This window comes from Microcaecilia unicolor, chromosome 8 (assembly GCF_901765095.1).
Source record: "Microcaecilia unicolor chromosome 8, aMicUni1.1, whole genome shotgun sequence".
NCBI lineage: Eukaryota > Metazoa > Chordata > Amphibia > Gymnophiona > Siphonopidae > Microcaecilia > Microcaecilia unicolor.
The window spans coordinates 6,107,298-6,135,201 of NC_044038.1; positions in this window are offsets into that span (position 1 = coordinate 6,107,298).

Below are 27,904 nucleotides of genomic sequence, written 5' to 3' on the forward strand. Positions count from 1 at the left end.
CTCCTGTCATTTGGTGATGACACTTCTGTCAGTAATAAGTGGAATTCAGTTTTTCTCCTTTACCGAAATGTCTAGTTAAGTTACAAAAAGGATTCTTCTGGGTCAAGAGTAGAGTCACATCCTACCTGGGAAAAAAAAAACCCAGAACACATAGAAGGAGAGAAAAATCCCTAGCGGGAGCCTGATGTAAGCTGCACACATTTTACTCAGTGAGTGGGTAAAGGGAGTGAACTGACTCTGGGACCAACCAGACCAGGCACAAAAAAGGGTTGAAAGGGGCTATTTTCTGCACAGCGCACACACCGACCACATGGTTGAGAAGCTGTTGTTGTTTTTTTTTTTTTAATTTCAGCGTAAAGATTTATCCATCTGTACAGCACTCCAGGAACTGCCTAGAACTAAAATCTCACAATCTCACATTGGCTATCAACATAAATTGCTTGCTTAACCCACAGAGTACGTTTATTTTAACTGGTCGACCCTTTGGCAGTCAGTTTAGTGAATGGCCTAAATAATCCTTTATGGTAATGCATGCTTAATGATCCATCTGATAATTTGCTTGTAAATGCTGTCACACGCTGCCTTGTATAGCCTTCTAATAAAGTTGTTTTATTTATTTATTTGTAGCATTTGTATCCCACATTTTCCCACCAATTTGCAGGCTCAATATGGCTACATTTGCCGTAATGGCGGTTGCCATTTCCGGGTAACAGAGTTACAAATGGTATTGCGTTAAGGTGCATACATACATGATAACATACATGGAACATAACGTATATGGAACAGATCATGGTATATATATATATTGTAAAGTGGATCCTCTTTCCTCCTGGGTTGCAGCTCTTCAAAAAAAAAAAAAAACCCAAACAAAAAAAACACACTCCTGTATGACTCCCCTTTGTCTCCAAAAACAAATATAAGGAAGCTTTTTATTGAATAGGAGGAGCGTCCCTCCTTCTCCCAATTGCTTCTCCAACACAACAAACACTGCTACACCATGCAGGCTTCAACCGCTGCTTTCTCTCCCGGTCCCCTGGAGAGTAGCAGGAAAAAAAAACACCCAGCGCAATTCAGCCCTGGTTTCCAAACACAGCTCAATTTTTAGCCCAGCTTCAAAAACACAGCTCAGTCCAGCTAGGCTTTCAAAAACCCAGTTCAAGTTTAGCCAGGCCTTCAAAACACAGTTCAATTTTTAGCCAAGCTTCAAAAACATAGCTCAGTCCAGCTAGGCTTTCAAAACACAGTTCAATTTTAGCCAGGCTTTCAAAACACAGTTCAGTTCTAGCCAAGCCTTCCAAAACACAGCTCAGTTTAGCCAGGCTTTCAAAACACAGAATAATGGCTTTGCGCGGGCTCAAAGCCTAGGGTCCCACCCTCTTGGTCAGTCATACTCCTACCTGACCTCCTCCCGCATGACCCGGCTTGGCCCCGCTACTTCCTTGGCTTTCGCTGAGCCAGAGCTGAAAAGTCCATCGGCTCTTCCAGGGTGTTCTCCGGTTCAGTCAACTCCATAGGGCAAGGTTCACTCTCTGCCTCTCTCTCCTCAGGAGCCCAATCCATATTCTCCTCACCCCGCCCTTCTCCCAGCTGATCACCCTTTCTTTCATTAAAGCTCTTTGGTGGCTCTTCTTTCTCCACCCACCTGTTCCACCACCTCTTCCACCAGGTTGGAGAATCAGCCTTATTCCTTCCCCTGCGGCCCTCTTCTGGAGACTCCTGGGAATGCACATAGTTTCTCTTATCCCCGGTCTCCCTTGGGGCATGCTGGGAGTTGTAGTTCCTTATTTCTAGTTTTTTTCTGGGGAATGCCTGCCTGTACCGGGGGTATTCTGGCCTAACCCAGGGTTCCTTTGGGGCCTTTCCTACATACTCTTTACATACCCCCCCCTTAAACTTCCACCCCCCCATTCTTTTTCCTCCTCCTCCTCCACCCATCAACATTTCCTAAACATCGCCCGGGACGATGCTCCACAGCATATTGGAAAGGCTGCAATGCTAAGTACCATCGCATTAGTCTCCCATTATTATTCTTCATTACATTCAACCATTTCAGGGGCGCATGGTCCGTTACCAACTTAAATTTTCTCCCTTCTAAATAGACACTACACTCCTGCACTGCCCATCGTATGGCTAAACACTCCTTTTCTATGGTGGAGTAATGTTCCTCATGAGGCAGGAGCTTCCGGCTTAAATAAAGCACCGGGTGTTCCTCCCCTTTATGCTCTTGGGACAGCACTGCGCCTAACCCCCTCCCTGAAGCATCTGTTTGAAGGACAAAGGGCTTTTCAAAATCCACTGCCTTCAGCACAGGTTCCTGGCACAGGGCCCTCTGCATCTGTTCAAATGCCCTCAACTCCTCCCCTCCCCACCTCAAGTGGTCCGGATTCTTCCCTCTCAGCATGTCAGTTAAAGGAGTGGCCATTGCGGAAAAATGAGGGATGAACCTGCGGTAATACCCTACCATCCCCAGGAATCTACGCAATTGTTTCTTGGTGTTTGGCCTGGGAAACTCTTGGATGCTTTTAACCTTATTCAATAAGGGCCGGACCTCTCCCCTTCCCACATTATACCCTAAATACTTCACCTGGTACTGTGCAAAATAACATTTTTTTGGGTTCAGGGTGAGACCCGCCTCCCTGAAAGCCTGCAGCACTGCCTCTACCTGGTTTAAATGGGTATTCCAGTCTCCACTATGTATTACCACATCATCCATATAGGCGGCGGCATATGCCTGATGTGGTCGGAGAACCCTGTCTAGCAACCTCTGGCAGCTTGCAGCTGCTGAATTAAGGCCAAAGGGCAATCTTTTGAACTGGTACAGGCCTATGGGCGTACTAAAGGCGGTCTTAGCTTGTGCCCCTGACGTAAGGGGAATCTGCCAGTACCCTTTTGTCAAGTCCAGGGTGGTGAGATATTGTGCAGATCCTAGCCTGTCCACCAGCTCCTCAATATAGGGCATAGGATATGCATCTGCTTGAGAGATATTATTAAGCTGGCAGAAATCTATGCAGAATCTCCACTCCCCTTCAGGTTTCGGTAATAACACCACTGGGCTTGACCAGGGGCTATTTGACTCTTCGATCACCCCGAAGTCTAACATTTCCTGGACCTGTTTTATCACCTCCCTCCTTTTCATGGGGGACAGCCTATATGGCTTTTGCCGAACTACTTTACCCCTTTCCGTTATGATGTCGTGCTCCACTAGGTGAGTATTTCCAGGGCAGGCTGTCAACACATCATCAAACCCTTTCAGGAGCCTTCCTATCTCTTGCTTTTGTACTTGTGTCAACCGGGGATTAACCCCTGGTTCACCGGGCTTGAAAATATCTCTTATTTGCGGTCCCAACTCCTCTCCCTCCTTTTCCTCTCCCCGGGTCTGAAAGCCTACCCTTGCTACCCAGGGTTTCATCAGGTTAACATGGAAGGTTTGGACCCGCCCCTTTTCGTTCGCCACCTCATATGTAAGAGGCCCAAGTCTCCTCCTCACCACCCAGGGACCCTTCCACCTAGAGGCAAACTTATGAGGATCCTCCGAGATTAGGATAAGGACCCTATCTCCTATTGCAAACTCCCTCTCACAAGTACCCTTATCATAATATTCCTTTTGACGATTTTGGCTCTGTTCCAGCCTATCCTGGGAATATTCCTTTAACTTATCTAATCTGGTCCTCAGATCCTGTAGGTATTCGACCACTGACTGATCGGAGGTATCCGGGGGTACCCAGTGTTCCTGTAAAATATCTAAAATGCCCCTGGGCCTCCGTCCAAACATCAATTCATAAGGCGCAACTCCTAATGAGTCTTGCACCTTCTCCCTGTAGGCATATAGCACGAAGGGTAACAATTGGTCCCAACCTGTCCTATCCTCGCCTAACGCTTTTTTTAACATACCCTTTAAAGTTCTATTAAAACGTTCCACCATCCCATTAGTTTGAGGATGGTAGGCCGCTGTACGGATATGTTGTATCCCAAAAGCCTCCCACACTTGCCTTAAGGTACTTGACATAAAGTTAGACCCCCTGTCGGTCAAAACTTCTTGGGGGAATCCCACCTCACAAAAGACTTTTATCAGTTCTCTGGCAATGACCTTCGCTGATATGCTTCTCAAAGGAATGGCCCAGGGGTACCTAGTGGCCATATCCATAACCACTAAAACGTAGAGGAAGCCTCTCCGAGATTTTGTTACTGGGCCAATAATATCCATGGCTATTCTCCTCCCCGGTTGTTCCACTCTAGCAAGGGGTTTTAACGGTGCCTTAGGCGGTAGCCGGTCTGTCACCTTCTGACAGTTGGGGTAGGACTTGCAATACCTCTCCACCTCCCCATAAACTCCTGGCCAATAAAACCGGCCCAATATCTGCGTCAGGGTAGCTTGGGAGCCCTTATGCCCCCCCAAAGGGTGATCATGCGCAAGCCTTACTACTAGGGGACGGAAAGCTTGGGGGACTACTAGCTGTCTCCCCGCTTCAGAGTTCTCCCAATTGGGTACCCTGCGATATAGAATGTCCCCCTCTATCATGAACCCCGGGGCTTCCTGGCCCTCCCCCTGGCGGGCCCGTTCCCATGCATATTCTAAAGTAGGGTCCGTGGCCTGCTCCCTATGAAACTGGGGAAACTGCTCGCTCAATTCTTTCGGGGCTACTGGCAGATAACTTTCTTTTCTTGCCTGCTCCAAGGCCTCCCGTCTGCCCCTCTGCTCCTTTTTTTTCAAAGCTTTCCCTTTTTTCTCTTTTCCCGGCTCCCCTAAGACCTCACCTTGAAAAGGAAAAATACCTCCTATTCCCTCTTCCTCAGCCTCAGGGTCTCGCCGAGCCTGAGAGCGGGTAGTAACCAACACTCTTTTTCCACTAATACACTCGGTAAAGGGGGGCCAGTCCCTTCCCAAAATCATCTCCTGTGGCAGTCTGGGCAGAACGGCAATGGCTAGCTCTATCTCCCCTGTGGGCCCCTTCACGTGAACCCTATGGAGGGTATAACGAGTACTGGCCCCATGTATACATTGAATAGCCACTGCTCCCTCATAGGTATCCTTATATCCTGTCCTCCTCTTTCTTATTTGTTCCCATAACCTCCTAGAGATCATGGACTGGTCTGCCCCGGAGTCTAACATGGCTACCACCGGTAAACCCTCAACCTCCACCTTAGCAGTATACCGAGGCCTAAACCCTTGGGCCACTTGCGAGGTCCATCCCTCTCGACCTGGGCAATCCCTCCGGAAGTGCCCAGTCTTCCCACACTTATAGCAGATTTTTCCTTCATACGAGGGGGCCTTCTTTTCAGGGCCTGAGGGCACTACGGGCTTTTTACCACCCCAGCCGTAATCGGGTTTCCCTCCCTGGGGATCAGGCTTAAAGAAGGAACTTTTGGAACCCCAGCCTCCCACAGATCGGGGCTTACCACCCTCCAGGTCGGGTTCTCCCCAATGTTGGGCTTCCAGATAACACTCCAACCCGGCTGTCACGGCCTCCACCGTCTTACAGCCCCTTTGGACCAATCCTGCCCTAATCTCCCTAGGAAGGCCCTGCAGGAACTGCTCCACTACTAATTCCTGAAGAATCTCTCCCGTGGTGTGGCGATCAGGTTCCAACCATTTTTTTACCAAGTCCCTCAGTCTAGTGGCCACCGCTTTAGGGGTTTCCCCCTTTTCCCATTTGGTGGACCGAAACTTACGCCTATAAGCCTGGGTACTTAGTCCATATCTGTCCTTAATGGCCTCTCTCAACCTCCCATAGTTGGCCGCGTCCCCAGGAGCCAAGTCCCTAAAGGCTCCTAGAGCCTCCCCAGATAATGAAGGCACTAACCGCATGGCCCACTGCTCTTGTGGCCAACCTGTGGCCACTGCCACCCTCTCGAAGGCGGTCAGGAAATCATCTACATTATCCTGCTCAGACAACTTTCCCCAAGTAAGTGAGTTCAGGGATAAAGGTCCTACCGCACCGCTTCCTCCTGGCCCCTGTCCAGTTGCTCCGGCTCCACCGCCCCTGGGAGCCTCGATCCCTCGCTGAAAAAAGTCCTGGAGCATATTCAGCACCGGTTGTTGCTGCTCTCGTGCCGCCGTCAAGGAGTCTTTCCACCATCTTCCCCGTCAGTTCTTGCTGTTTCTGGAACTGCATCGTCATCCAAGCGAAGATCTCCTTGGGGTCCATCCTTGCTCCGGAACAGCGACTCCTGGAGGGAAAAAAAAACAGAGGACACCTCCAAGTGCGGTTTCACTACTTATGTTTCCCCTTTTACTAGGATCCCTTTATTTCCCCCAATCTAGGCCCCGCTTACCAGAACCCCAGACGGGTCTGCGCCTTTCTCAGCGTTGGCCCCTCCATCGGGCTTTTCTGTCCTGCTGGTCTTGGCCTCCTCAAGCGACAGGTCCGCGAAGCGATCCCACTTCTGACACCAATTGTAAAGTGGATCCTCTTTCCTCCTGGGTTGCAGCTCTTCAAAAAAAAAAAAAACCCAAACAAAAAAAACACACTCCTGTATGACTCCCCTTTGTCTCCAAAAACAAATATAAGGAAGCTTTTTATTGAATAGGAGGAGCGTCCCTCCTTCTCCCAATTGCTTCTCCAACACAACAAACACTGCTACACCATGCAGGCTTCAACCGCTGCTTTCTCTCCCGGTCCCCTGGAGAGTAGCAGGAAAAAAAAAAACACCCAGCGCAATTCAGCCCTGGTTTCCAAACACAGCTCAATTTTTAGCCCAGCTTCAAAAACACAGCTCAGTCCAGCTAGGCTTTCAAAAACCCAGTTCAAGTTTAGCCAGGCCTTCAAAACACAGTTCAATTTTTAGCCAAGCTTCAAAAACATAGCTCAGTCCAGCTAGACTTTCAAAACACAGTTCAATTTTAGCCAGGCTTTCAAAACACAGTTCAGTTCTAGCCAAGCCTTCCAAAACACAGCTCAGTTTAGCCAGGCTTTCAAAACACAGAATAATGGCTTTGCGCGGGCTCAAAGCCTAGGGTCCCACCCTCTTGGTCAGTCATACTCCTACCTGACCTCCTCCCGCATGACCCGGCTTGGCCCCGCTACTTCCTTGGCTTTCGCTGAGCCAGAGCTGAAAAGTCCATCGGCTCTTCCAGGGTGTTCTCCGGTTCAGTCAACTCCATAGGGCAAGGTTCACTCTCTGCCTCTCTCTCCTCAGGAGCCCAATCCATATTCTCCTCACCCCGCCCTTCTCCCAGCTGATCACCCTTTCTTTCATTAAAGCTCTTTGGTGGCTCTTCTTTCTCCACCCACCTGTTCCACCACCTCTTCCACCAGGTTGGAGAATCAGCCTTATTCCTTCTCCTGCGGCCCTCCTCTGGAGACTCCTGGGAATGCACATAGTTTCTCTTATCCCCGGTCTCCCTTGGGGCATGCTGGGAGTTGTAGTTCCTTATTTCTAGTTTTTTTCTGGGGAATGCCTGCCTGTACCGGGGGTATTCTGGCCTAACCCAGGGTTCCTTTGGGGCCTTTCCTACATACTCTTTACAATATATATACCATGTGCATACATACATGGTAAAGAAGAATCATTTATGGTATTACATGAAGGTTCCTGAGTAATAAATTGGATTGTGACATACATTAGGTCATCAACTATAGAGAGACTCTGATCAACATAAGGTTTAAAGTGGTTTTGTTTGATCATCAATATCAAAGAGGTTGTTCAGTCATGTGATAGGAGTTCGGTTTGTATAGATCGTGTTATGGCGTTATTATATCGTATTTAAGATGGATGTTTATGGTAAGTCTTCTTGAAAAGATCTGTTTTCAGTAGCCTTCGGAAGTGTTGTTGAACACTGCCTGTTCTCTGCTAAACTCAGGGCTACAAAGGAATTTTTTTCATAGACCTCAGAGAGCAACTGCCTGTTTTGATACCAGCCATCCACACTTTAGCAGGCAGAAGTCCCAGAACCCTAATTCCAAGTTGTGACTGAACACTGTGTTTTAAGCCTGTAAATGTATTGGGTATTTCCTGAAGTACATTTCTCTAGTTTGGCCAGCAGGTGGTGCATGTTTATGTTTTGACGCTGCTGTAGAACTAAGTCTGTTTTCTTTGTTTAAGCCTTTTGGAAAGGCAATGTGCAGTATACTTTCAAAGATAGTTGTACTGGGTTGTGATTGGCCCAGGAGCTCAATTTCATTTGGAATGTACTGGCTTTTGTCCCAGTCTTAGCCAGGAAGAAAAGAGAGTAGGATCTCTTTGCTGAAGCTCTGTGAACAGTTATATGTCCTGATTTTCCCAGGTACTACTTAACTAGTATACAAATGTTTAGTTAGTGTTATAATTGATCCATATTTCAGTTACCTGTTATTGTTCCACTGATTGCACTTTTTCTGTTTCACTGTTCAATTTTTAAGACAATAAACAATTTTCAGTTTATTGCCTTTGCTTGTCTTGGCTGATAAAGAATCCTGGTGGTTTTTGTGTGTGTTTTCTGTGAACTGTGGGACCACTGGGAATGTGGCCTCCAGTAACCTAGAAATCACTGGAGATAATTTGAAAGCAGGATATTTGACCAGAGGGGGTTGTGACCCTGTCGGTGGGAGGAGGGTGCCAGTGTAATTAGCGCAAGCAGCAAGTGCAGGCAGACATACGTTCTGCTGGGGATAGACCCTCTAAGTGGCCATGGGGTAACCCCAGGCAGGTGGCTAGGTGTTGCGTAACACAGGTACTAGAGGGTTGCAGTCCCAAAACTAACTCCAGAAAGCTGAAGATATATTGGGCCTGTTTCCTGCTGGGCACAGGCTGTTACAGGGCAGATAGAGCAAGCCCAGGTGTTACACTTGGAAAAGGTTTGTTCCAATTTTCATGAAGAAAAATCAAAATCCAGTGGTCAATCAGCTTGTTACTTACACTCTCATTTGGGACTTACTTACCAAAATGTGGTAAGGTTTTGCCATTAAACCAGTGGTGTAGCTATGTGGGGCCAGGGGCCTGGGCCCCATAGATTTGGCCCTGGACCCCCCTGCCGACAACCCCCCCTCCCGCCGACAACCCACAGTCGCCTGCCTTTGCTGGCGGGGGACCCCAACGTGCAGGACGTCAGAAACAGAAGGAAGCCTTTTGCGAGAAGAAGAGGACCTGGGCTGATGGGGGTTGGGGTCCCTGCCAGCAAGGTAGGTGACGGGCAGGTTGGCAGAGGGAGGGGGGGGTCGAGAGGGTCGGCGGCAGGGTGGGGCAAAGTCGGCAATGGGGGGGCGGGGCAGGGTGGGGGTGTCGGCAATGGTGGGAGGGGGGTTGTCGGCGCTGGGGAGGGGCTAAAATGTGCCCCCTCACCTTGGGTTCTGGCCCCCCTCCTGCCGAAGTCTGGCTATGCCCCTGCATTAAACATGCGTTAATTGGAAAATTAAATGATGTTAGCAGTAAAGGGAAATGGGACTTATATACTGCCTTTCTGAGGTTTTTGCAACTACATTCAAAGGGGTTTACATATATTCAGGTACTTATTTTGTACTAGGGGCAATGGAGGGTTAAGTGACTTGGCTCAGAGTCACAAGGAGCTGTAGTGGGAATTTAACCCAGTTCCCCAGGATCAAAGTCCACTGCACTAACCACTAGGCTACTCCTCCGCTCCATCCACAGTAATGTTTTCTAGTAAAAGAGGGTGTGGTCTACAATTGGGAGGAAGCAGCTGTGAGGTTTACATGCTTTACCACGTGTTGATGAAACAGCTGTTAACTAGGGATGGGCAACTAACTGGTGCACACAGTAAGATGCCTCTTTTCTACTCTTCCCTTGAGTAAAAGGGTCCCTTAATGCACATTGAAACTCAAACTAAGTACCTTAGGGGTTGATATTCAACCGGTGACTTTCAGCGTTTTGCTGACCATTGCCAATGTTACATGTCCGGGTTTCGGCTTTGAATTTCTGGGTTTCTTCAGTTGGTTACACCATATTCAACACTTCACCGGCTATGGGTTACCACATCAAGATAGGACTGAGTTGTATGCAGCCCTATTTATGTCATGACCTTGGATGGTTAAGTGTTGAATACTGGCACTTAACCAGCCGTGCCAACTCCGCCCATGGAAGGCCCCTAAATAGCTGACTTTGCTTTAAGTGCTAACCAGTCATGGAGAGAAAATAAGATGGCTGCCGCACCTGACGGTTTTTGAAGCGCTCCTGGCGTCTTTGAGCAGAATTATCTATTCTTCATTGAAAATGCCACATACTAAACGTAAAGGAGTGTTGAGAGTAGTGCCTCCAGCTACCTCAATCTGCTCACCTGCACAAGCGTCGTTGGATCATTTCTTCCCGGGTGTATCCTGGCTCCTACGGGAAGAGGATCCCATTGCGGAGGGACCCGGAGGAGAGGATTCCCCGCTGGGAGAGGAAGTCTCCCTGTTTCCACCATCAGTTAGTTGTTGATCCCTCCAAGCCCGGCGTCGAGAGCGTCCCTGGCGGGAAACCCCACTGCCACGGAAGATGTGTCGACAGGGAAGACTGGTAAGGACCCAGGCACGCAATCGGTGATTCGGGGCATAGCAGGAAGTATGTCCCCTGCAGTGCAGACCTCGGAGGTGACTCTACAAACCCTAAAGGTGATGTTAGACCGGATTACAGCTACACTAGTGCAGACGTCAGGTGATGTTCTTAATTTAAATACTAAGTTTGAAGAGTTGAAAAATACTGTAGATTCTGTAAGAAGTGACTTAACAACTCAAGTTCATGATATACAAAAAGAGGTGGAAACTTTGAACTCCTTTAAAAATGTGACTATTAAAGATACCACTGATATCAGACGAAAAATAGAGCAAATTGAAAATTATAACCGGCGCCTAAACCTCCGTTTTTTGAATTTTCCGATATTAGCGGGGGTAACTCTGAAAGAAACTTTCCGGAAATATATGACTGAAATATTGAACATTCCTGTAGAGGCAATGGCCCCGCTAAATAAGATTTATCATATTCCTGTTAGAACTGGAGTGCAAGGTCCGGAAAAAAGACTCTTTGGACTTACAGAATATTTCAGATATTCTGGAGCAATCCTCTGAAGTTATACTGAGTAGAACTACAATGATTGTATCAATGGTATTTGAACAGGACTACAATAACACCCTTAAGACTCAACTCCCATACTACGAGGATGGTATGGGAGTTGCGTTCCAAGACGTATGAAGAGAGACTTGCTGACCTGAACATGTATACTCTGGAGGAAAGGAGGAACGGGGGTGATATGATACAGACGTTCAAATATTTGAAAGGTATTAATCCGCAAACGAATCTTTTCCGGAGATGGGAAGGCGGTAGAACGAGAGGACATGAAATGAGATTGAAGGGGGGTAGACTCAGGAAAGATGTCAGGAAGTATTTCTTCACGGTGAGGGTGGTGAACGCTTGGAATGCCCTCCCGCGGGAGGTGGTGGAGATGAAAACGGTAATGGAATTCAAACATGCGTGGGATAGGCATAAAGGAATCCTGTGCAGAAGGAATGGATCCACAGAAGCTTAGCTGAAATTGGGTGGCGGGGGAAGAGGGGTTGGTGGTTGAGAGGCTAGGATAGGGGAGGGCAGACTTATACGGGGTCTGTGCCGGAGCCGGTGATGGGAGGCAGGACTGGTGGTTGGGAGGTGGGAAATACTGCTGGACAGACTTATACGGTCTGTGCCCTGAAAAAGACAGGTACAAATCAGGTAAGGTATACACATATGAGTTTATCGTGGGCAGACTAGATGGGACCGTGCAGGTCTTTTTCTGCCGTCATCTACTATGTTACTATGTAAGACTCTACTTTAAAAACTCTAAAGCTTTATTTTATGGTTCCAAGGTGTGGATCTACCCAGACGTCACAAAGTCAACCCAGCAAAAAGGGAAGTTATTTCTTGCCTTAAAACAAAATACAATAGATATAGGTACTTCCTTTTTCTTAGCAAACCCATGCAAATGTGTAGGTTAGCTTAGCAGAGTTTAAAAAGGGGTTGGACGGTTTCCTAAAGGACAAGTCCATAAACCGCTACTAAACGGACTTGGAAATATCCAAAATCCCAGGAATAACATGTATAGAACGTTTGTACGTTTGGGAAGCTTGCCAGGTGCCCTTGGCCTGGATTGGCCGCTGTTGTGGACAGGATGCTGGGCTCGATGGACACTTGGTCTTTTCCCAGTGTGGCATTACTTATGTACTTATGTACTAAACACGGTCTAACTAATATACATTCTTTTCGCCGGAACATCTAAAGACTTATAGGATTGAAACGAGTGAAATGAAATGTAACCTGGATAAGTCAGCCTATTCATATTTGATTGTTTAAAGCTGGAATCTTCTCTAATTCTTTTTCTCTCTCTCCCAATTTGGGGTCTAAGAAAGCTAATGTGATTGTAACATAGTAACATAGTAGATGACGGCAGAAAAGAACCTGCATGGTCCATCCAGTCTGCCCAAGACGAACTCATGTGTATACCTTACCTTGATTTGCACCTGTCTCTCCAGGGCCCAGACTGTACAAGTCTGCCCAGCAGTTTTTCCCGCCTCCCAACCACCTGTCCCGCCTCCCATCACCGGCTCTGGCACAGACCATACAAGTCTGCCCTCCCCTATTCTCGCCTCCGAACCACCAACCCCTCTTCCCCCACCTGCTCCGCCACCCAATTTTAGCTAAGCTTCTGAGGATCCATTCCTTTTGCACAGGATTCCTTTATGCATATCCCACACATGTTTGAATTCCGTTACCGTTTTCATCTCCACCACCTCCCGATTGTTATGGTAATGATGAAACATTAACTGTAGAATTTCTTTATAGAGTGCTTAAGGTTATAAGAGGATGTTTTGAAATATTATTATAATTTGTTTCAACCTGTATTTCCAAACAAGGTTTCTCCTTGAATAATGTATTAAAAGCATTTCAATGGCATTAACCAGTCAAGTGCCTCTGAAAATGACTGGTTAGGCCCGAGCAGGCAATTTAACCAGCCTGGAGCCATTTCTCGCCAGTTAAATTGCTTTGAATATCGACCCCCCCCCCCCCCCCCCCAATACTTATTTCTGCCTAAGGTGGACCAGAACATTCCTTGGGAGCCATCAGTAATATCTCTAGACGTTGTTTACCGCAACACAACGAAACCAAAGCTCGTAATGGACACATAATAACTCTTCCGCTCTACGATTCCCTAATGTGTCTGTACACACGAACCTTATTCTACCACAACATTACTGTATCTGTTCATACCGGAATTGGCGAACTCCTTTACGGTACTTTGTAAGCCACATTGAGCCTGCAAATAGGTGGGAAAATGTAGGATACAAATGTAACAAATACATTAATTAATTAATTAATTAAGATCATCATAAGAAAACCTTTTGGAGATCCCAGGGGGATGAAAGGATTTAAGAAAGGATCAGGAGATCAAAAGCTGTTAGTGTTGTGGGCCAGTATTCAACATGGTGGTAAACTGTACCCTGGAGGACGCTACCAAAACCCTTACCCACACCCTTATCACCTTTCGCCTAGACTACTGCAATTTGCTTCTCGCTGGTCTCCCACTCAGCCATCTATCTCCTCTTCAATCTGTCCAAAACTCTGCTGCGAATCTTATATTCCACCATAGTCGCTATACTCACGTTAGCCCTCTCCTCAAGTCGCTTCACTGGCTCCCTATCCGCTTCTGCATACGGTTCAAACTTCTCCTTTTGACCTACAAGTGCATCCACTCCGCAGCTCCTCAGTACCTTTCCGCTCTCATCTCTCCCTACACTCTCCCCGTGAACTCCGTTCGCTGGGTAAATGTCTCCTGTCGTCTCCCTTCTCCCCCACTGCTAACTCCCGGCTCTGTTCCTTCTATCTCGCTGCTCCCTATGCCTGGAATAGACTCCCTGAGCCAGTACGTCAGGCTCAGTCTCTGGCTGTCTTCAAGTCTAGGCTTAAAGCCCATCTCTTTGCTACTGCTTTTCGACTCCTAACCATGACTCTCTACTCAACACCCTCACTTATCACCCCTACCACTGCAATTTCCCCACCCCTAGCTGTCTGTTCGTCTGTCCAATTTAGATTGTAAGCTCTGTTGAGCAGGGACTGTTCTTTTTCATGTTCATTTGTACAGCGTGCGTAAGTCTAGTAGCGCTATAGAAATGTTTAATAGTAGTAGTAGTAGTAGTAGTAGGATGTATGTGATAATTTTTTGTTTCCAAAAAGCTATAAAGTCTCATATTTGTGTATTTCTATTGGGGCTGCAATGGTAGTGGAAATAGGCAGACTCGAGGTTAGTCATTCATGAAACATCTGCTGACAGAACAAATTATCTATATTTCACTTTATTTTTTCCTCATTCCTAGTCATTCGCACAGGGTCATGAACCAAAGGTCCTGGGTCTTGGTTCATAGGTTCAAGGGGCCCATTTCAACCTCTTTCTCAACTGACAGCCAATAACACCATAAAATTGTGCTCATTAGCAAGATTCATAAATGACATGCTTTTCAAGTCTTATTACTTCTTTTGGCTTAATTAAGGTAGAAGGGAGGTGAAAGGATCTCAGATGTTTCACATGACAGGACACTGCATCCCTGGCATGCTATCTTTATTTGAAGAGAGCAGATTGATCTTCGGTGGGAGTTGGCTCAGTTTTCAAGCCCATCTGACCTAAGGTTCTCTTCCTCCATCCGTTTCCTCAAATCACCTGTCAGGAGTAACTAACCAGCACTTTCCTTGATCTGTCGTCTGTATGAAGCCAGGAGGGAGAGCTGAGGGAACCAACTTAAGGAAATCAACCAGCATCATGGTTACAAATACTGTTTGATGAAACTGTAATCTCTAGAGATATCTAGGTTATCTTCTAGTTTGCAATCTGCTCCAAACCTTTGGGTAAGTGCAGACAATAATGACCTGTACTGTATTGTATTGTATCGTATTGCAATTTGTAAAATGATTAAATATTTTGACACCCACCAGACAGGGACTTAACAAAGATCTGGGTTTTCTAGCCCATTATAAACCATGAAATTCCACTGCTCTGTCACCCTCTGATCACCATGCATATTCCCTTATCTTCTCAGCTCTCTCTGTTTCTCACCTAACCCACCCCTCCCTCATCCTTTCAGACTGTCACTGAAATACTTTGATGTTTCACTTATAAATGCTGTTACTTATCAAACTTTGCATATTTCTGATCTGACGAAGAAGGGCTACCTTCGAAAGCTAATCAAAAAATGTATTAAGTTAGTCCAATAAAAAGGTATCATTTTATTTTTTTTCTATGTTTTATTTTTTTCTATTTCTATTGATTATATATAGAGGAACCAAAGAACCATTTATGGATCTGCCTGGCTCCCCTAAAAGTTTTTATTTTGAGATCTACAATAAAACTGCTCCAGTTTCCAAACACAGGAAATCATGTGCTGATGTCAGAAAAAACTGTACAGAAGAAAGGCACACTAATGGAGCATGTCTTACCCCCCGGAAGCCATAGAAACACTATAGCATTGCTGTGTCAGCAAAACACTAGGCTAAGAAAAGTAATAGAGGTGGTCAAAGGAAGGAGGACCCCTTCTGCTGCTTTTGCTGGCTTTGCTTTTTGCGGAGGTTGTTTTGAAGAAGTTGTGATCAACTGGGACACTCCTATTCCCGTCGATAAAAGGACTTAATGCAAGAAAACTTAACTAGACATTTTGGTAAAGGAGAAAAATGGAATTCTAATATCAGTAACAGAAGTGTCATCACCAAATGACAAGAGGAGACACTCAAGTACCAACAAATTCAATCGGAGACTGAGAAAATGTGGTAGAAAGATACAGAAATGATCTCACTTGCATTGAGTGCTGCTGGCCTGATTAAAAAGAATTTTCAAGTGCATCATGATATGTTGAGTGGACATATTACACCTTATGAGCTCTAGAGGGAAGCTTTCTACAGAACAATACAAGTGTTGAGGTAAGCATTGGTAGTGAAACGGAGAGACTGAGGTCATCGCCAACATTCCCTGCTATAGGTGTGAGGTTCATTCCTGTAATAGTATATACAAAATGAACCCTGGGAAAATGATTGTCTATCCAATGGCATGATAGCTTGCTTGAAAACCAAATAGTAACAGTAAATGACGGAAGATAAAAATCTGAATGGTCTATCCAGTCTACCGAATAAGGTGGTCAGAGTCGTACCTGCCGGTCTGTGCAAAATACAGCTCTCTATGCCCTGTTTATAGCATGAAGGTCGTTTAAGTTTTGCTTTGATTCCTATCCTCTTTCCCAATGCTGGGTAGTAGTTAACTACATAGTTAAAGTACTTTGCAGTTTTTAATCCAAAAAGTTTAACTACTCAAAAATAGTTGGTAGATGACCAGTAGTTTAACGACATTTTAAGAAGTTAACAACAAAATTGAAATTGAAATTTGTTGTTTTTAGTTTGCCCTTATCCAGGGTGGAGTGTAAACTAAAATAATACACAACCAAAGCAACAGAACAAACAGAAAAAAAATGCAAAAAAACAGTAATACATAGTTCCAGCAGGGAGTCCAAAGAAATCTTTAAACACAACCAAGTGAAGCCTGGTACAGCAAGAATTCTCTCAAATTTTTCTTAAAAGATAAGAAAAATCTTAGTTATGTTTTCAAGCTCTTCCACACTGCTTGCTTAGGGGCCCTAGTACTAAGCCGTGTAGGTGCGTACATGCATCCTATGGGCGTCTATTTTGAACTACCGCGCCGGCTACCGTGTGGCCCGGGTGGTAATTTCATTTTTGATGTGTGTCCGCTATGTGTGCCGGAAAATATTTTTTATTTTCCAGCGCATGGCACTAACCGAGCAGAAATCGGCATTGTATGCACGCTGACGATTACCGCATAGTTAACGCGTGAGACCTTACCGCTAGGTCAATGGGTGGCGGTAAGGTCTCAGGCCCAAAATGGACGTGCGCCAATTTTCATTTTCCTGCAAGTCCATTTTTGGCCAAAAAAAGGTCTTTTTTTGCAGGTGTGCTGAAAACTGGACCTGCCCGCACCCAATACACGCAACTACACCAGCGCAGGCCATTTTTTTTGGCGCACCTTAGTAAAAGGATCCCTTACTGACTTACTAACACTCCAGCTAGTGTGGTTCACTTGTGATATAATATCTTTGGTTCTGGAGCAAGTGATTGCATAAAGTGAGAAACTGCATTGTGATTGGATAAAATGAGAAACTGCATTGTGATTGGATAAAATGAGAACCTGTGCTGTGAATGGATGGATAGGAAGGAAGTACTGTGATTGGTTAAAATAAGAAACAGCACTGGGATTGAACAGATAGGAAGGAAGCATTGTGATTGGATAAAATGTGAAGCTGCATTGTGATTGGATAAAATGAGAACCTGTGCTGTGAATGGATGGATAGGAAGGAAGTACTACTACTACAAATCATTTCTATAGCGCTACCAGTCGTACGCAACGTTTCACAATTTAACATGAAGAAAAGACAGTCCCTGCTCAAGAGAGCTTACAATCTAAATCAGGACAGACAGACAGGACAAATAAGGGATAAGGGTAGGACAGACAGATAGGACACAGGGAAAGTACTAGTCTGTGACTGGATAAAATGAGAAACCGCATTGCTTGGAGACACGTCTTTTCTTTTGGGTTATGGCCATAGCTAGAGTTTGTTGTTAATTTAGGAATCAGTTACTGTGTAAATAAGCCAGAATGAATAGGTCAGTAATGAGGGAACTTTATGAGAAACAAGAGATTGAAAAGTGATAAAACCAGAGGAGAAAAATTTTATAGTGAACTGTAAATTGTGTATACGACGTGAGATCAGTGACAATATTGCTTCAAGCACCAACGTCAAGCATCTTGTAGGTGAGTATTATAGGTACTGCTGCACTGATTGTCTTCTTGTCTCATTTTCATATAATTTTCATTTATATGGCGCTGGTTTGGCAGGTTAAGATGTGGCGGCAACTCATATTTCACCAACTACTGCAACTTCTTAAAATGCTGTTGTGGTTTATAGCTACCTGACAAATTGTTTACACAAAATCTGAGTCTAATCCTGTTGCAATTTATTTATTTGTGGTACATATATACCCCAAATTTTCCCCACTAGAGCGAGCACAATGTGGCTTACAATGTTACAAAAGGTTACAATGCAATGAGGGTAATGACAAGCAGTGGCGTTCCTAGGGGGGCTGACACCCAGGGCGGATCACCGATGCGCCCCGCCCCCCGGGTGCAGCGCCCCCCCCGGAACAGCACGACGTCCCCCCCCCGGCGAAAGAACCCCCAATCCCCCGGTGAAAGAACCCCCCCCCGGGTGCACGCCGCTGGGGGGGGGGGGGTGCCGCGCGCCTGCCGGCTCTTAGTTTTCATGCTCCCTCTGCCCCGGAACAGGAAGTAACCTGTTCCGGGGCAAAGGGAGCATGAAAACAAAGAGCTGACAGGCACGCGGCACCCCCCCAGCGGCATGCACCCGGGGCAGACCGCCCCCACCGTCCCCCCCTTGGTACGCCACTGATGACAAGTCAGAAATACGGGAAAGGACGGGAGGATTATACAAGGATGCTTGAATAGGTTGGAGTAGTAAACGGGTCTAGACAAATTGAGGTAGGCGGGGGCTAAGCGTTAATTGCTGGGATAAGCTTTCTCGAAGAAAAATGTTTTTAAAGATTTCTTGAATAGCTGGTGATCGTCAATCTCCTTCAGATGCCTTGGTAGAACATTCCAGGACTTTGGGCTGACGTAGGAGAAAGATGATGAAAAAAAGCAGTTTATATTTAACTGACTTGCAGCTTAGATAGCGTAGGTTAAGGTAGGATCGAGCAATTATCGAATAATTTCTTGATGGCAATTCAATTGTAATGTAAAAATTAAAGTAAAAAATTAGAGCATGCTAAGTATGCAGATGCCCATAATATTCTTATGGGCGTCTACATGGTTAGCGCGTACTAATTTTTAGCGTGCACTAAAACCGCTAGCGCGTCTTTGTAAACAGGGCCCTTAATCACATTCCTTCATTTAAGCATTATATTCTCTTCAGTGAGACTAAGGATGGTTAGCAGTGGCGTTCCTTGATCGGCTGCCACCCAGGGCGGTCGCCACTGCGTTCCCCCCCCCCCCAGGTGCAGCAGCATCCGTCCCCCCCGGGTGCAGCACGACACTCCCCCGGCGCATCACCTCCAAGCCGCCCCCCCCCCCCCAGGTGCATTCTTCTTAGCTGCTGGGGTGCAGGGAGCAGCCATGCGGCTTTCGGATCCCTGCTACCTCTGCTCAGGAACAGGAAGTAACAGCAGAGGGCGCAGGGAACTGGCGGAGCCGATAGCCGCGCGGCTGCTCCCTGCACCCCTCCTGCAGCGTGCACCCGGGGCGGACTTCCCCCACCGCTCCGCCCTTGATACGCTATTGATGTTTAGTCTAACTTCCATAAATGGACTTATGTGCAAAACTTTGCGTTAAAACAGGAACAGCATCCTAGACATTTTCCAAGGGCTCAAGGTCATGTGGCGAGAAAGATGGGATATGATCGAGACGTTTAAATACCTCAGTGGTGTCAACGTGCAGGAGGTGAGCCTTTTTCAAATGAAGGAAAACTCTGGAATGAGAGGGCATAGGATGAAGTTAAGAGGAAATAGCGTTAGGAGGAATCTAAGAAAATACTCTTTCACCAAAAGGGTGGTGAATGCGTGGAATGGCCTCCCGGTGGAGGTCGTGGAAACGAGGACCGTGTCGAAATTTAAGAAAGCGTGGGACAGGAACTTGGGATCCCTTAGGAAAATGAGAAGTTAGTGGTTACTGAGGAAGGACAGACTGGATGGGCCATTTGGCCTTTATCTGCCGTCTTGTTTCTAGGTTTGCATTGAAGAAGTTTCTCTTGCCTAATCCATCCTTATGCCAATTCAATACTTAGCTTCACTTTCAAAAGCCCGAAGATTAGTGTGGAACCAAGAGAACTTTATCTGAAATCATAAGTCCCATGGGTGCTACCGACAGTAAGGAAACAGGCCATGTCGGTATGAACAGGCTCTCAGAGCTTTGACCCCTCCCCTCCCCCGTTCCACCAGTGTGGGAAATCTCGTGGAAGTTGGTGCTATATAAAATGTGATGCTCCAATTAGAAAAAAGACCTTAGTGGATCATACAATATTAAAATAGTAAATATATGCATGCACTTAATTTTTAAGCCATTCAATGTAGAAGAAATTGTCTGGAGGGTCTGTGCTGAATTTGTATGTTGACACATGCAGCTAGTTTTTTTTTTCTAAATTACGTAGCTGTATGTATATAATATTTTGGACTTTTCAGCGACACTTGAAATGTTATGACTATGTTTGTTGCCATTTTGGATTTTTGAATTTCAAATGGGGTTTTTTGACCTATGATAGTGATTTTTGCTTAGGGCTGAATGGCCCCAATGTGTTGCATGATTCACCGAAGTCTATTTCTCCATTTAAGGTTTCTAATTGGGACATCTGATTATTCATTTGCTTATTAGCTTATCCCTGCTGTTCTCATATCTTCTGATTTTTACTATATAAAATTCAAAATTTTAAGCAAGTTTGCGAAGGTCACATCCATTTTATTTGGAATGCCTGGTATGTCTCGATAGCAATAAGATTTGTTTTTTCATGGACGCTCAAGACCCTGTGTCCTACAGGGTTCTTTTATTATTCATCCATGTCAACAGAGCCTTTAACGAAAGGAATCCCTTGTGGGCCAAGCTTTGTTGGGTCTCTTGATTTCACTTTTCTATGTTTATTTATAAGTATGTGATGTTCTGTCTCTTCCTAGAGGAGGGCGCAAAGCAGAATGACATGAAAGGAGCAATGCACTGAGCATAAGAATGATTCATACATATAGATGCGGTAGATTAATCGTAAAAGCGCAGGGTGGAATCTACGGTGAGAAAGTGAAGGTGCACATAGATAAATAAATTAAGCAATGGGAAGATGCAAGAACTTGGAGAATCAACAGGAGAGAAACAACCAGGAACAACGTAAAAATTGTCATATTCAGTTAGGCTAAATGTCACTCAAGACCACCATCTTTTTTTTCCCTCCAAGAATGGCCAGTTCAGGTCATAGGGACCCAGCAGGGTCCCAAGAAGTAGGAAGATCACCTGTTACTTATCCCCAGTGATTAGCACCAAATAAAACCACTTAAGGACTATTACTGGTACGTAAGGTCAATCGCTGCCTAATTTAACAATTAAGTTAGGCGCAACTGGCATTATTCTAAATCTTGCATGCCTAAATTTGTGCAGTACATAGTAACATGGTAGATGACAGCAGAAAAAGACCTGTACAGTCCATCCAGTCTGCCCAACAAGATAAACTCATATGCGCTACTTTATATGTATACCTGACCTTGATTTGTATCTGCCATTTTCAGGGCACAGATCGTAGAAGTCTGCCCAGCACTAGCCCCACCTCTCAACCACTAGCCCCGCCTCCTAACCACCGGCTCTGCCACCCAATCTCCTCTAAGCTTCTGAGGACCCATTCCTTCTGAACGGGATTCCTTTATGTTTATCCCACGCATGTTTTCATCTCCACCACCTCCCGCGGGAGAGCATTCCAAGTATCCACCACTCCGTGAAAAAATACTTCCTGACATTTTTCTTGAGTCTGCCCCCCTTCAATCTCATTTCATGTCCTCTCGTTCTGCCATCTTCCCATCTCCGGAAAAGGTTCGTTTGCGGATTAATACCTTTCAAATATTTGAACGTCTGTATCATATCACCCCTGTTTCTCCTTTCCTTCAGAGTATACATGTTTAGTTCAGCAAGTCTCTCCTCATACGTCTTGTAACGCAAATCCCATACCATTCTCGTAGCTTTTCTTTGCACCGCTTCAATTCTTTTTACATCCTTAGCAAGATACGGCCTCCAAAACTGAACGCAATACTCCAGATGGGGTCTCAGAACGACTTGTACAGGGGCATTAATACCTCCTTTCTTGGAAATATGGGCTCCTAACTATATAGAATCGGGGTAAGTGACTTTGGCCCCAAACTGCCAATTACTGGCGCCTCTTATGTGCATAAGAACTGCTGTTCTATGACATATGCACAAGTTCTAGAATGAGGAGATTAGAGTTTAGAATTTTACTTTATCCTGAACTGGGGACCAGTAAAGGTCCTGCAAACTTGGGTTAACATGGGCAGTAGACAATCTTGTTCCTGTGTTCTGTAAAAGTTGGAACCATTTGAGACTGTATTTGAGAGAAGCCATTGGCTAAAGAAGTTGCAGGAGTCTAAGTGGATAGTGATCAGAGGAGAGGTGACAGTGCTTAGATGAATCCTGTTCAGAAGGAATGGATACTAAGGAGCTTAGCCGAGATTGGGTGGCAGAGCCGGTGGCAGGAGGCGGGGATGGTGCTGGGCAGACTTATACGGTCTGTGCCAGAACCGGTGGTGGGAGGCGGGGCTGGTGGTTGGGAGGAGGGGATAGTGCTGAGCAGACTTATACGGTCTGTGCCAGAACCGGTGGTGGGAGGCGGGGCTGGTGGTTGGGAGGCAGGGCTAGTGCTGGGCAGACTTATACGGTCTGTACCAGAACCGGTGGTGGGAGGCGGGGCTGGTGGTTGGGAGGCGGGGCTAGTGCTGGGCAGACTTCTACGGTTTGTGCCCTGAAAAAGACAGGTACAAATCAAGGTAAGGTATACACATGAGTTCATCTTGTTGGACAGACTGGATGGACCATGCAGGTCTTTTTCTGCCGTCATCTACTATGTTACTATGTTACTATGATGCTCCTGGAGGTAATTGCAGAATATCACCAAGGTTAAAAGTGAATTCAGGAGTCCTTTTACAAAACTGCGGTAAAAAGGGCCCTGCCCTAGCATCGGAGGCCATTTTTACCACATCGGGTAAAAAATACTGAAAATAGCCATGACCATGCGGTAAGATTGTGCTTATCATGTGGCCATGTGAGGGGCAGCACATACCACCCCACCGCCCATTGAGGTGGTGGTAAGGGCTTCGGCGTTAACCCAGCGGAACCGGGTAGCACGTGGTGCTGTCCGATTACCGTCAGGTAACTGCCATGCTGGAAAATCGTGGTAGTCAGGAAGATTAGTGAAAGTATTGTACAGCTTATTGGTAAGTATTGTTCATTTTCTACTTCTCACTGTTATCCATAGGGGAATCCACAGCTCTTTTGAGTTGAGCGTGTGTCACGTTGGGCATGTTTGGCTCCAAATGTGAGTTCTGGTGTATAGACAACCCTCCATGAAAAACAAATTTGGCTTTTTTTGGAGCTTTTCAGTTTTCAAAATTCCAGATAAAAGATTGTGTACAAAGATTTGGTTCAAGACAAATGGAACATCAAAACAGAAAGTAAGATCTAGGCTGATTGTGTCCATCAATGGAATGATTGTGTCATCTCTTGGACTATATGTTGCTACTTTGTCAGACACAGCAGCACTGCATACCATATGTAACATAGTAACATAGTAGATGACGGCAGAAAAGACCTGCACGGTCCATCCAGTCTGCCCAAGAAGATAAATTCATATGTTGCTACTTTTTTATTTTGTACTGTCCTCTTCAGTGCACAGTCCGTATAAGTCTGGCCAGCCCTATCCCCGCCTCCCAACCACCAGCTCTGGCACGACCATATAAGTCTGCCAGCACTATCACCCGCCTCCCAACTACCAGTCCCGCCTCCCACCACCAGCTCTGGCACAGACCGTATAAGTCGGCCCAGCACTATCCCTGCCTCCCACCACCGGCTCTGGCACCAGACCGTATAAGTCTGCCCAGCACTATCCCCGCCGCCCAACCACCAGCCCCGGCACAGACCGTATAAGTCTTGCCCAGCACTAGCCCCGCCTCCCACCACCAGCTCTGGCACAGACCGTATAAGTCTGGCCAGCCCTATCCCCGCCTTCCAACCACCAACCCCGCCTCCCAACCACCAGCTCCGGCACAGACCGTATAAGTCTGCCCAGCACTAGTCCCGCCTCCCAACCACCAGCCCAGCACAGACCGTATATGTCTGCCCAGCACTAGCCCCCGCCTCCCAAACACCCAGCTCTGCCACCCATTCTAGGCTAAGCTCCTGAGGATCCCTTTCTTCTGCACAGGATTCCTTTATGCTTATCCCACGCATGTTTGAATTCCGTACCGTTTTCCTCTCCACCACCTCACCGCGGGAGGGCATTCCAAGCATCCACCACCCTCTCCGTGAAAAAATACTTCCTGACATTCTTCTTGAGTCTGCCCCCCTTCAATCTCATTTCATTGCCCTCTAATTCTACCGCCTTCCACCTCTGGAAAAGGTTCGTTTGCGGATAATACCTTTCAAATATTTGAACGTCTGTATCATATCACCCCTGTTCCTCCTTTCCTCCAGGGTATACATGTTCAGGTCGCAGTCTCTCCTCATACGTCGTAACGCAAATATGGGTGAAGAAAGAGTTAATTTATCTGTATAGTTGAACACCTGTGATACCAAAGTCTCAGCACAATCCAGGTAGGTCACAGAGGTTTCCTATTTACAAAGGGCTTCCTCTCAATTGCCTCACGGAATTGCTAATGCGGCTTTGTAAAAGAAGCCCAAAGTGACTAGGCCTTTGTATTTTTACCCTTGCTCTTCTTGCAAATACACATTTTTTTTTTTTTAAGAGCAGTACTTCTGATAATGACTTTCAATTTTCAAGCCTTTTCATCAAGCAACTTTGAAAACACCCTGCTTATTTTTGAAGGAGAAGGGCGCCCATCTTCCGACACAAATCGGGAGATGGGCGTCCTTCTCCTAAGGTCGCCCAAATCGGCATAATCGAAAGCCGATTTTGGGCGTCCTCAACTGCTTTCCGTCGCAGGGATGACCCAAAATTAAGGGGGTGTGTCGGCAGTGTACCGAAGGCAGGACGGGGGCGTGGTTAAGAGATGGGCGTCCTCGGTTGATAATGAAAAGAAGGGCGTCCCTGACAAGCATTTGGACAACTTTACTTGGTCCCCTTTTTTTTCAAGACCAAGCCCTTGAAAAGGTGCCGATCTGACCAGATGACCACCGGAGGGAATCGGGAAACCTCCTCTTACCAGTGGTCATCAACCCCCTCCCACCCAAAAAAACCAAACAAACACATTTTTCCAGCCTCTATGCCAGCCTCAAATGTCAAACCCAGCTCCATCACAGCAGTATGCAGGTCCCTGGAGCAGTTTTTTTTTTTGTTACATTTGTACCCCACGCTTTCCCACTCATGGCAGGCTCAATGCGGCTTGGGTGCAGTGCACTTCAATCAGGCGGACCCAGGCCTATCCCCCCCTACCTGTTACACTTGTGGTGGTAAATGGGAGCCCTCCAAAACCCACCAGAAACCCACTGTACCCACATCTAGGTGCCCCCCTTCACCCCTTAGTGGTGTAGAGTTGTGGGGAGCTGGGTTTGGGGGCTCAGCACACAAGGTAAGGGAGCTATGTTCCTGGAAGCCAATTTCTGAAGTCCACTGCAGTGCCCCCCTAGGGTGCCGGTTGGCGTCCTGGCATGTGAGGGGGACCAGTGCACTAGGAATGCTGGCTCCTCCCATGACCAAATGGCTTGGATTTGATCATTTTTGAGATGGGTGTCCTCGGTTTCCATTATCGGCGAAAATTGAGGTCGCCCATCTCTAAGGTCGGCGATCTCAACATTTAGGTCGACCTAAATGTTGAGATTTGGGCATCCCCGGACTGTATTATCGAAATGAAGATGGACGCCATCTTGTTTCAATAATATGGGATGTCCTTAGAGATGGGCCACCCAGTTCGATTATGCCTCATCAAGTGTCCTACAGTGCAGAGCTTCACTTCTCTGAATTTTGTTTGTTTTCTTTTTTACTGAGAACTTGAAGTTGTTTTTATGGGGAACCCTTGTCCTAGTGACATGAACAATACCTACTCATGTTCAAGTGTACAGCGCTGCGTACGTCTAGTAGCGCTTTAGAAATGATAAGTAGTAGTGTTTCATTTCTATAGCACTACTAAACCTACACAGCACTGTACACATTATATACAAGTAACATAGTAGATGACGGGCAGAAAAAGATGGTCCATCCAGTCTGCCCAACAAGATAAACTCATATGTGCTACTTTTTGTACTTTCTCTGTCCCTGGGGGAGCTCACAATCTAAGTTTTTTGTACCTGGGGCAATGGAGGGTAGGGTTAAGTGACTTGGCTAAGGTCACAAGGAGCTGCAGTGGGAATCAAGCCCAGGTTGCCAGGATCAAAGTCCGATGTACTAACCATTAGGCTACTCTCGCTGCTGCGGAATATGAGGGGAAATGAGTGCATCTGGAGAGACTGCTCTGGACAGCTGCTGAAGTGGTACCAGCTGGGCCAAAAGGATGAAGTAATCAATCACAGAGTAAATGGAGCAAAAAAATGGGGGAGCTGCAGCCCTGTGAGACAGTGCTCTCCTGTCTCTTCTCTTCAAACAATGGTCCATCTCACCTCAGCTATCCAGGTTCTTGTGCACTGTGTGTCTCCCTAGCAATGAGGAACTAGCTTAAAGGCTTCCTGTTTTCATTCCTGTGTCTCCAGATCAATTAGGGCTCTGGATGTTGCCAGACACGTGAGGGGAAAAGGGGGCAATGCAGCCATGACACAGCAGTAGTGACATCTAGTGGCCAGACTCAGAGGTGCCCTCTTGCTGGGTTCCTGAGGGAGCTGCAACCTGCGACAGTAGTTGTTTTTCCAATGGGTTTCGTTATTTGTTTTTCCTTATGAAATGTTCATCCTCTCATTTTTCTTCAATTAGTGATGGTTTGGAACTGTGCTTTTTAAACTTTTTCATCTTGTGGCACACTTACAAGGCACAAAAATTGTCAGGGCACACCATCTGTTTTTTAATGCTATCATTTAACAAGCAAGTATTAAGATTGTGTTTAAAGTTCAATAATTAATATTTTTAACATTGTGTTAGCTTTATAGCCATATGCACCTTACGCCTGGAATAGACTTCCTGAGCCCCTACGTCTTGCCCCATCCTTGACCATCTTTAAATCTAGATTGAAAGCCCACCTCTTTAACATTGCTTTTGACTCGTAACCACTTGTAACCACTCGCCTCCACCTACCCTCCTCTCCTCTTTCCTCTACACATTAATTGATTTGCTTACTTTATTTTTTGTCTATTAGACTGTAAGCTCTTTAAGCAGGGACTGTCTTTCTTCTATGTTTGTGCAGTGCTGCATACGCTTTGTAGCGCTATAGAAATGCTAAATAGTAGTAGTAGTGAATAACAAAACAAAAATTTTAAAGCAAATCCCTTCACCCACCCATCACCCTCATCTTTAAAAAGAACAAATCAGTGAGAAATCTGTGCTTGGAGATATTTTTTTCCAGCCCCCCTCCCTGCACCCACGCTCCAACACCCCTTGCTCCTATATACCAGCCACATTTTCCAGCCCCCCCCCCCCCCCATCTACCCACACAGCATCCATCTTTTTTTCCAGGCCACCCCTGCACACATATACCATCCATCGTTAATCCAGCCCCCCTTCCTGCATCCACATACCATCCAAATTTTTTCAGCCCCCTTCCCTATACCCGCACTCCAGCACCTCTATCAGTCCTTATAACATCAAACAATTGTACCACTTTGGTGACAAACCACGGTTAACTGCCACTCTGCAAATCCTCTGAATCCTCCCTTCAGTAATTCAGTGCCACACTTGCTCTCTGCCTGGGCTCACACTGACACATGTTCGAGCCAGATATACATGGAGGTTGCCACACACATGTGCCAGTAGATCAGGTGACCTCTGATGCTGTTGGCCCAGGTGTATGTCACTGTAAGCCTTGTTGCATCAGCCTGGACAGACAGCAAATGTGGCAGTGGTGAATTATTGGAGGAAGGAGGAGGAGGAGGCAGTACTTGGACATTTTGGAGGACCCTGGGTATGAAGGTGGTCACCGAGAGGCTCATACACGCCCACAGGAGGTGGAGCAACCAGGTCAAAATCATCACTGAGGATTCCTCTTAGTAATATTAATTCAAAGGAGTGAAGCCTGTGAAACTGGGATTACTTTAATCAGTGGGAATTGG